Source organism: Xenopus laevis, chromosome 4S (assembly GCF_017654675.1).
Source record: "Xenopus laevis strain J_2021 chromosome 4S, Xenopus_laevis_v10.1, whole genome shotgun sequence".
NCBI classification, from domain to species: domain Eukaryota; kingdom Metazoa; phylum Chordata; class Amphibia; order Anura; family Pipidae; genus Xenopus; species Xenopus laevis.
The window spans coordinates 78,263,633-78,275,586 of NC_054378.1; positions in this window are offsets into that span (position 1 = coordinate 78,263,633).

Sequence of the window (11,954 nt, forward strand, 5' to 3'; positions counted from 1 at the left end):
TCTTATTAAATGTGCGAGTTCCGTTCACTTCCGGTTTTTGGAACGCATTTGCGTTCCGGAAGTACTCCCATAATGCATTGGGGATGGTTTGCTCACTTTGCAAACTGGAAGTGACGTCACACGCGCTGATGTGCGATCGTTTGCTACTGATTGACTGTATGTGCCACAAGGTATTTAACTGTCCTGTTTGTACTGTTCTTTCTGCCTTTTTTTTTTTATTTTTGTGCCCCTGATGAAGACCTCTATAGGTCGAAACACGTAGGGCGACATGCTGTTGCCATGTGGGGTAACTAGCATGCAATAAAATTCGTTTTTATTTAATTATAGAGTGTGCTTTCCTCTTTTTTTGATTTTCATGCATGATTTTCTGGAAACTACAGATGGGTAGTGTCCTGGAGGTTTAGCACCTCGCTTATGTTTACTTTTGTTGGTTTTTGATTTTCTATTGGGGAGTGTGCGCCTTCTACCTCTATGTTCTGCACCTAAGTTCTTAGGTCCTTCCAAAAGCCATTCATAGTCAAGGCTGATGGCACATGTATGGCATTTTGTCTCAGAATATGTCCCAGGGAAAAGTCACTGAAACAACATGCCAATATTCTGTTCCCAGAAAAGATTATGATTATACGACATATTAGCTGAGGTTTGTAAGGGACGTCTACTGGTGCAACTGCACATCTGTATTGTGCCCTATATTTTATTGTTATTGACTTTACTTTATGAATTACAGTTGAGCACACACTCACTGTGTCTTTATTAAAGAATATATTGCTAGCTACATAAATGCCACCGAACGTGCTTGCTCCTATGTTTTCTTGTACTCCTAAGCATTGAATTACTCCAAATGCTGGCAAGTTAAAAAACATTCAGTGTTAGCAAACATGGAAACATACCAGGGGCCATTTGAGACTGTGAGTGCAGTTGCAGGGCTGTTAAATTGGCCGCAGTTAGTTGTGCAAAAAATGTATGTCAGCATGCACTCCTCGCACTTCTATATAATTGCTCTCAGTAAGGCTTGTTCCTCCCTCCTGGTCCAAGTTTTGACCAATTAACACAGGTTAACCCTGAAGCTACTGTCACTTCTGAACCAAAAGGTAGCTCCAGGTTTCCCACAGTGGCCTAAATCCATTGCTGCAGTACAGTTGTGCCAAAGGTTTATAGCACAGACTCTCACATTAAAATATGACACCAACTGAAATTTCAGTAAAATTATGTACTGAATTGCAAGCTCGACTGCATTAATTTTGCTCCCACTCGTCACCACAGTGATGTTTGAATTACAGGAAAAAACACAAATTGTGCGTAAAAAACTTGTGCCAGCCCCTGATGTGGCAGCCCAAGTGGGCGGAAACCCCCCCAGTCTGACGCTGCTTTCTACTGCTGGTCAGCTTTATGACAACCTGCACATCACTAATAAAATTGTAATCAAAGAGGCCAATGGCAGTTTTCCTTCAAAGTGGTAGGTAACCATAGAGTGAACGTTTAAGTTGTATTAAAGAGTAGGCACAACTTCTGAGACCATTTGCAATTGTATTTTTTTGCATTTGAATTACTTGCTTTTCTGTTAAGGGGAAATTAATCAGTCAAGTCAAATTAAATGAAGTCTATAAAAATCTACTCAATAGAAGCACAAGGTTAAGCTCAATAAATACAGTTGTGTTCAGAATAATAACTGTGGGTTTACAGCAGTGAATACAGCTCAAAATCCTTATAATAGCTTTTATTTCCATACACACAAATGCATTGGGAACACTGCACATTCTATTCCAAATCAAAACATGAAGAAACAAATTTGTGCTATTCCTTTACAGAAAGTAAAGAAAAAGGAATATTAGGCTGTTCCAAAATATAGTAGTTTCTGCATTCTTCTTTACAAACTTGGATTTGGTTCTGTATTTGGCTGATACTTTCGCAAAGGATTTTGGGTTCGGCAGAACCCTAAAATAGTCGATTCGGTGCATCCTTACATATAGTAACTAGTGATGTGAACCTGCGCCCACCCAAGCCCTACTTTCGGCTTCCATTTATAGACCCGCCGTATAATCACAAAAGGGTTTTGCGAAGTACTGGCACATTATGCATGCATGTAAAGAGTTGTAATATACAGTATAATTTTCAGAAAAAGGTACCGTACTTTTTGACTTGACCATATCATAACGAACGCTGCCCAGAGTCAAGTTCAATTATAACTCTTACTGTAACTTTCTTCCCTTTCCTTACTCTCTATCTTTTTTTCACCTCTTTATATTTTCCCTTCTTTTTAAATAATGTTACTCTGTAACTTTAAACTTTTTTTATTGTTTCCAAAAGCATAATGTAAGAAAGAAAAAAAAAATCACAAAAGGGGTGGGGGGAACTGGAGCACATCTATAAAAAAGGAAGTCTGAAGTGTAAGGTGCAACCCACAAATGGGGGAGCGAGTACGGCTAGAACCCGCCCGACCCGCGGGTATCGGGCTGGTCTGCACATCATTAGTAGTAACACCCTAGCAGCACTTATAAGAAGTGCATAAATACGAATTATAAAAGGGTTAACTTAAATCGAAGTCTCCCTTTAATCGCCCACTAGGAGCAGGAGAAATTGTTTTTATATAGCTGCATATTTCTTTTTAACAACCAGATGAGAGAAACATTAAGCGACGGGACAACAGAAAGCCCCTCTTAGCAACACTTACATATTCAATCATCAGTTCTTTATGAAAGGATTTACAATAATGCATCATTTATTGGAACACATGTGCTCTGTTAAACGTATAACATTATAATCAAGTGTCACCTGAAATAGAGAGCTACTTACATCCGGACACTGATGATGCTGCTCTTACAGATTATCATTGTTGGCTTTAGGAGCAAGGCTGCTGCGTGTATAGTATATCTTACTTCATGTTAAGGCCTATTTATCAGCATTAAAAGATATGTAAAGACAGCAAAGTACCTAGGAAATGTTTATCATTTTGTTAATCCTTTTCCCTCAAGCATTTGGCAAGTAGCACAAGGCGTAGATCACACATTAAAACATGATTTATGTGATAGCTCAGTGCTTCAGATTGTCCCAGATGGGGAAAAATGACTGCTGCAGAGGGAAGGTAGCATTCTTATCTAAATGTATACAAGGATAGCTTTATTTTGCTGTGTGTACGCTTTGTGCTGGATACATTACAATTGCTCTGGAAATATTGGCTATTTAGATATTCCTTTTATTTATATATGCCCTTTAAATAAGCCTCCAGAGGTAAGTCAAACTTTCACTGCCGCAGGGGGTTTCGGAATGTGTGTACGCAAACAACATTTCTTTTATGTGAAATTGGTTTAAAACTGCATGAGCAGGTCCTAGCAAGTAATGAATTATATAGGGTAGCGCCACAATGGTTTAGGCACTGCGTGTAAGACTTATGTGGTCACTTAAATGGCACTAAAAAATGTTCTCACCTTAATAAGCAACTCTGCCTTTTTTTAAAAAAATGGAAAGTTTTGTAGCTAGATTAATTAAACAAAGGCAAGGATGTTTGGTTGCTTTGGACCTGGGCTGTGCCCCCCACCCCAGCTCCTTCATGTTATGCCTCTGCTCCTTCCCTGATCCACAGGGATGAGGTTCTTGGAAACATTTGGAGAAAGCCACTTGGATGAGTGGTGAACCGTTTTTAAGAAAAACTCTAAGGGGCAGATTTATCAAGGGTTGATTTTCAAGTTGATGGGAGTTATTTTAAACTCCCATCAACTCGAAATTCGAATTAAAAAAGACCAACCGAAATTTATTAAAATAAAAATCTAATTTTAAACTTCAGATGTAAAGGCTGTATTCGAGACAGTAGATGATAAATTTCAATATTCGAATTTTCTTCAAATTCAAATCGAATTTGGATTATTCCCTAGTCAAAGTACACTTAGGGGCAGATTTATCAAAGATCGAAGTGAAAATTCTAATTTAAAAATTTCAAATTTCGAGCTAATTTTTGTGTACTTCGACTAGGGAATAGTCCAAATTTGATTTGAAAAAAAAAAAAAAAAAAAAAAAATCAAAATTTAGAATTTTGAAATTTATCATGTACTGTCTCTTAAAAATTCAACCATTCACCATCTAAAACATGCTGAGTTGCTGTTTTAGCCTATGGGGGACCTCCTAGAATCTATTTGGAGTCAATTGGTGGACTTTGAAAAACGTTGAATCGAATTAGATCGAATGAACTATTACTTTGATTCGTACGATTCGAATTCGATCGAAAACTGACCTATTCGTCCAAAAAACCCTTTGATTTAATTTCGGTTGGTCTTTTTGAATTTCGAAGTTTTTCAAATTCAAAATTCGTCCCTTGATAAATCTGCCCCTTAAATTAACTGGAAATTCTAATTTAAAAATTAGATTCAATACGAGCCTTGATTAATCTGCCCCTAAGTGTCCAGCTGACTTTGAATTCTACTAGATACTGTATATCATGACCTGGATAAATGAGAATCTTCATAGACACTGTTTTCAGTAGTTTTTACCCCAGATGTAAATTCTCTAATCCACTACAATCAGACTCTTTCTTGGTTTTTGTGTGTGGAAAAATATCCAAACCATGGTCTTTGTTTTGCATTTGAGTGGACTGGGGCCATAAATATACAGGGGCACATATGTAATGATGGATTGTATTCCTGGAGTGAGCGCAAAAGCCAATAGTGGGGAATCTTATTTGCACTCCCTAAGATTTTATTCTTTTTTTTTTTTTAATTTAACAGGAGATTTAGTAGAGTACTGTTCATTAGACATCCCCACACATCCCTGTTTTGCTGCACTGTCTTGGAGTATCCATCTTTCCCACAGGCCTCCAAAAGGACAGTTTTACTCTAATGCACTATAACTGAGCAGCATAGGTGTAATTAAAAAAAGGGGTACACGGACTACAATCACAGTAGTACCCAAGGACTTGGAAGTGATTCAAGTGTGCTTGGAACCAAAGATATCCTTGTTTAGCAAAGAAGATGGGGGTGGTGGTGGTGGTAAGGCTAAACCCTCTGCAATTTTTTTTACTATCAGGTTCAGTTACCCCTGAGCAGAAGAGCCTACTTCATTGGTGATCCCAATGCTTTTGAGCTCTGGAGTTGGTCAAGAGATAAGCTGGAGCATGAGGAAAGGTTTGTTAGAAATGGTGGCAGCCAAATTCAAGGGGCTACATTTTAGAAAATATTTTTTAGGACACCAACCTGCCATGAATATTGTGTATCTCAGCAGTAATATATAAATCAAGAAATCCATATTAGATTAAATATCTAGTACATCTTCTACATCTCTATTGAAGGAACACAAGTACAATAAGGTTGCATTAACAGGTAAATATGCAGCAGCCAAAACCGCTTCTAAGCCTGCATGCAATGGCATATGTGGGATGTATCTGAGTCATAAGTACACAGATATCAGCATGGTCACCTATTCGTTGTTATGGGTAACAAGAGTGTAGCACAAGCATCAGGCCCATAAAGGGATCATATGTCCTTATAGAACTCCAATAGCTTTTGTTATACATGTTTAACTGAACCTCCCCAAGGTTTCTAATCGACTATTCCCTGGCACTTTCACATCTAACATGGTTATATTCAGTCATTTCATGTATAATCTCTATGATGTAATATTGTCATTAAATTCAGCATTATATGAAACCACAAACGGCACCGAGAAAATGTGGATAATAAAGAGACAAGCTTTTTTTCTTGGATTTTATGTTTAAATAAAGGAATGGCAAAGAAAGCAAAACATAAAAAAGCAAAATGTCAAGGAAAATTGGAGAAATTGAAGTTAATGTCACGTAACAAGGACTGTAATATAATCTGAGAGAATAATATAATAAGAGAGAAATGGTGGAATAAAAACATTACTTCAGGGGTTATTTATATCCAGCAAATGTCAGGCTTTAAAAACCTTTCCTAGATTTTATGGTAAAATATATACTGTATTAACTACTTGAATGCATATTCATAACTGTCACTTTAAGCAAAATGAAATACCAGCACAGTAATCATCATTCTAATCAACATCTATCTATCTATCTATACAGCGCCAGCAAATTACACTGTGCATTTATTATAGTAGTCTTAAAATAATTCACTCTAGATTTGCTAATTAAATATGTATTACTATTATTATCTTGATTATAAAGCTCTAATTCCAACCGAACTGTGCAATAGATCGCTGCATAAATCCAGTGGTGTAACTATATGGGGCTGGGCCCCCAGCAAAAAAAATCTTTAGAGGGGCCTGATGCGCTCCTCAACCACTACCTGCCCAGTTACAGAACAGCTCTATGCCGCATTGCTGTCAGGTAAGGGAGTGGCCGGGAGGGGAATGTCTCTACAGCTAAAGAGGAAGCCGTCATGCTGTTTGGGCACCCCAATACCCCTGTCTACTTCCTCTATAGTTACATGACTGCATACATCAAAACTTATAGATTACATTACAAAATAAGTTACAATGTACAAGCAATGAAGAGGGCCTTGCTCAATAGGGCTTACAATCTAACAGGACTATCCATCTAGGTTGTGACTTATTATGTGACAGAATAAACATGAAGACTAACCAAAAATGGTCCTTGATTAGTGCTGTCTGCATGATAGTAAAAGCTAATTTTGTAGCACCCCTTTAAATGTACAACCTCCTTATTTGAAGAATCTTAGACATAACTCAGCTTTTAGCAGCCCACTTACATCTTAAGTGACCCGAAAGGCACAGTTAATAAGTGATCGTCAATTCACCTTTTAAAATGAAAAAATATTTGGCAGGGCTCAAAGTCGGCCTGTGCGACTATATGCAGTACATATGTCCTCCACATTAGATTACATGACAACACCGGTGCAGTCTGCATAGTCTTGCTGTATCGGCTTCTGACCAATATTATTTAACTTGTGGTGTTGTGATAATTTATGACGATCCCTAATCTTAATCTCTCAAGTGAAGCCCAGCCCATTGTGTGTACTCTTGGTCTTGCAAAGATGTTAAAGTTACAAGATGGTGACACCCTCTGGCCAACTTTTAAAGCATAAATCTTTTTCATTAGGCTTGTGGTGCAGTAAGTTCATGTTTATGTTTAGTATACAAAATACAGCATTTATAGCCTTATTCTATTTTAGACTTTACTTCCCAGTTGTAAAAAAATTTAAATGTTTGATATTGATGTATGAATATGTTGAATTGGAGTATAAATAAGTGACACTAACGCACCCTACTGCATCTGCTGTTGACTTGAATGGGAAATACAGAGGAATGATTTGGATTTTGGAATCTCACACTTGCACTGTGCTTTCGAGTAGAGCAGTGCAAGTAGATTCATGCACTAGTTTAACAGGGAGAGAGATGGAAGCTTTATAGCCATGAGCTGTGCAGCTTCTTTCATACAAAATTTCATCTAACACACTCACATACTAAACTTTACTTTAGCAAATATAAATATGTATATCCAAGCAGTAACACCCAGCTGTTACCATACTGCAGCTTGTTGGCAGTTGCCATTCAGAGTCAGCTGGAGAGCTGCAAACTGTTGTATTTTCTTTGGATGTTGCTTATTTTCACTAAAATGAGACTGGCAGCAGGGAATCCAAAGATTTGGCTTACGGAAAATGTGTTTTACATTTTTTGAGCATCGTTGGCCTGAAAAGTTTAAGTTTAAGGAGCATATTAATTATGCAGTGTAAAATGAAATAAACCTAAAATAATGATGTAAAAAGCTGTGTAAAATGAATGGCTAATTTATCAAGGTGTGTGTAATTTTACGCCATGCGAATGCCAGATTTGACGCCATTATTTTACATTGCTTCCTGCAGAAGCCACTCTAATAAAAAATGCATAAAAAACGTTAACCATTTTTTTTACACGGCAAAGCATGGTGTATTATCCCACAGTTTTTTTTTCAAAACATAATAAATATGCCCTAAAAGTAATATATCAGAATTATGGTTAGGGACAGGAATAGACATGGAGAAAGAAAAAAACCCGAAGGTATAAGAAACATTTTATTTTCAGGATATCTACAAATTTGTTTTCAGAAGATATTCATCACAGATGGTGGTTTCACTTCACAAGGCTCAAATTCATGACAAAACAGCACATACTGCAAAAGTGGGGATCTGACAATCCATCACAAAAAAAATGGAAGACATTCGGCAGAGAAAAATACTGACCATGAGACAACACAGATCAAGAAAGTGCAGCCATGTGAGATGATACAGTCCACTATTATCTTGTGAAGGAAGGGTCAGTGGAAAAGGAAATTACTTGAAACATAATTAACTTGTTCAAGGTCTCACAGACACAATTGAGGGTATTATCCTGTGGGTTATCATTACCACCATCTATAAATGTAACCGTGTTAAGACTGCTGTAGACATTATTCTTTTTGCTGGTAAAATAGTGTTAGGTAGGATTTAATGTTGACCTAGAGGCTGGAATTGTGGAGTTTGATCTGGAAGAATGTTAAATAGATTTGTGAAGTATAAATCTGTAGAACAGAAGCGTGGAAAAGTCTGTGGCCAATACTCTTCTTGGTAGCTCTTAGCATAATTTAGACAAACAAGAAAGCAGAAACACTAGTTAAAAACAAGCTGACTGAGAATAAGTGCCACTGTCTTCTAAATATACCCTTTTATATAGACAAATTCAGGCCATACATGCCAGGCACCGAATCAAATCTGCCATTAGTTTTGGTCAGTATACAAGTCAGAACAAGTTAGAAAATGAAAGCAGTTATCGAATCTGTTGCTATGGACAAATTCACTGGTGTAATGAAACAGCCTTCCAGGCATTTAGAACATGACTAGAGAAAGATATCTCAATGACATAATATAGCTAAAGCAAAATGGTGAAAAATCTTTGCAATGGAGATATATAGAACTAGATATTATCAGGATGAATTATAGCAGCTTTAGTAGAGGTTCCCAAACTGTAGGGTTAAGCCTTCCAGGGGGCCTTGAAGCAGTGGCAATGGAGGCAGAGAATTAGGGAGAATGACTATCTGCTCTTCTAAATACGCAAAAAGGGGAGTTGTGGGAGGTCTCCAAGGCTATGTAAAGATATATGAATATAAATCTGGTTAGCTACAAGAATACAAAAAAAGAGGGGATTGATCAATGCACATTCCCTGTTTCATTAATGTAATTTAGTATCTATGCAATTGCATATATTTTCAAAAACAGGGGTTTTTAGTTTCAAAATTATGATCATAAAATTGGTAAGCCACCATAACCAACTATTTACACCTAGTCACATTTTTTTGGAACAGGAGACATGTATCCCAAACAAAAAGCTACCAACAGGGAGCTGCCAGACTTGTGAAAATTTGATTGAGGTAAATAGTTAGGACTAAACCAGTGGTCCCCAACCTGTAGCTTGTGAGCAACATGTTGCTCACCAACCCCCTGGTTGTTGCTCCCAGTAGCCTCAAAGCAGAGGCTTATTTTTGAATTCCTGGCTTGGAGGCAAGTTTTGGTTGCATAATACCAGGTGTTTTGCCAAAAAGACTCTCCTGTAGGCTACCAGTCCACATAGGGGCTACCAAATAGCCAATCTCAGCCCTTGTCACCCCAGAGACTTTTTTGTGCTTGTGTTGTTTCACACTTTTTTTACATCTGAATGTTGCTCACGGGTAAAAAAAGGTTGGGGATTTCTGGTGACTAATCGGTCCTGCACATTGACGTAAAGGTGTTGAAGCTAATTATCCTTACAGAACAGCTTCAATTATACATGGCCTGCCAGCTTCAGATCCTACCATAACATTTTTGTGCGATTAAGGTCAGGACTTTGACTTGGTCATTTTAAAACAAGAACATTATTCTACTTTAACCATTCTATAGTAAATTGACTTGTGTGTTTAGGGTCTTTGTCTTTCTGAATGATCCACTTTCTCTTGAGCTCAGTTCATATATAATAGCTTGATATTTTCCTGCAGAATTTGCTGGCACAGTTCAGAATTTATAGTTCCAGGATGGCTGGTCCAGAGGAAGCAAACCTGTCTCAAACCATGATATTGCCACCACTAGGTTTTACAGATTGGATAAGGTTATTTTGCCGGAATGTAATGTAACCTTTCACCGAAGCTTTTCTTTCAAGCTAAAAAGTTCAATATTGGCCTCATCTGTTCACAGCACATTCTTCCAATAGCTTTCTGACTTTTCTATGAAATTTCTCCTTGCTAACCTGGCAATAACACCAAGGCTGTTTTGTGTTCCTAATGGCAGACACAGACATGCCAGTGCATGAGACTTCATTGGTTCATTAAGAGGTTAGCCTGGGGTTATTTGAGATCTCTTCGATAATTGCATGGATTGCTGTTGAGAAGCTAAGCTTAGGGGTCGTCACAAATCATCAAGCAGAAAATTAGGTTTCCTTGTTATAGAAGCTGATGCTACAGGGCTGATTCTTTAATTTTGATGCTAATTGCACTGGTTTCTGAGGTGCTATGTAATAAAAACCTGAATTAAATTTCTAATCAGCTTTGTATAGTGATATTTTTATTCTATATATGCAGCACAGAGCATGTGTTGTAAATGAGCAGAAAAGAAGACAGTGAGTTACTATGGGCATATTTAGAGGCAGCATTTTTACCCTACATCACAATTGTCCTTTAAGCTAAGGCAATGCCTCCCACACTTACACCATCTCATTCATTAGAATACCTGACTCCCCTTCAATGAACTACGGATCCTAGCGGTTCCCATACCTTTGCCACAAACAACCATGTACTTTTTAATCATTTTCCTCAATAAATAAAATGAACCATATGTGTTTTGACCCATTTGTTTAATCAGGATGGAAAATAAAAAGCTATTCATGTTGCCTCTTAAATGCAGAATATGAGGACACCTGGGTCTAGTGGCCAGAGGGGGTGCCCACAGCCATGATTATTATAGTACCTGGGAGCATTTATTCTGTCTAAAATCTCCTGTTTTGATCTTTGCCTGTCTGACTATTGCTTGAACTCTGCCTGAACTGACCTCTGCTTGATTTTGACGGTGTATGAACTCAGCCTGAACCGACTCCTGGCCTGTCTATCACTTGTACTCTGCCTGGATCGATCCCATGCTTGTTTGACCCCGCTTGTATTCTTCATCCTTTGGTAGCTGATACAGCTTCCGTTCAAACTACAGCGTATGATTTGACCCATTTGCTTGTGCAAAACTTCTGCTTACCTCCTCTCATTTTAAGACCTGGTGGCATCTGAGTAGCTGAAGGCTCCTTCCGAAGCCAAAGGCAGTTGCTATAGGTAGAAGACTGAGCTGTGACCGGGAGCTTAGCACTACACTTCTGGATTTAGGGAGCCAATCGTGACACAGAACTGTAAATGCATAAAAAATATATGGCAGACATGCTTTCTCTGAGCAGATCTGAGCACATAGGAAAACTAAGTAACCAGTTCAACTGAGTAGCTGAATAGCATTAGCAATGTTTCTTTGAATTTTACTGCATTGAGTAATTCATTTGCAGTTGTCTTAAAGGAAAACAATACCCCCCAAAATGAATACTTATGCAACAGATTTATATCAAATGAAGTATAATATAAAAGAATATTTCCAACTGGTATATATATTTATGTAAATATTGCCCTTTCACATCTCTTGCCTTGAACAACCATTTTGTGATCACCTGACCAGAAATACTACAGCTCTAACTGTAACAAATTAGCCCCCAAGTTATGGACAGGTGGGCACAACAAGCAGAACAAAATCCTTTTTTTCTCAATGTATACCAACTCTAAATATCTTTACATTTTTAACTACTTTAAGATTTATCTGTAACGGTGCATTAATCAGTACAGAACATATCTGAGCTTAACGTGCCTGCTGGAAAATTGATATGACTTTTTTGGCATCTCTGACTCAAGGGAAACGTCTTTTGCAGTAGGAGATAAAGTGGGCCATAGTTTTGAATCAGACATATTAAGGCATCTAGAATAGGATACAAATGCAGTAAGGCTTCTTAATATAGATGTGTTTCAA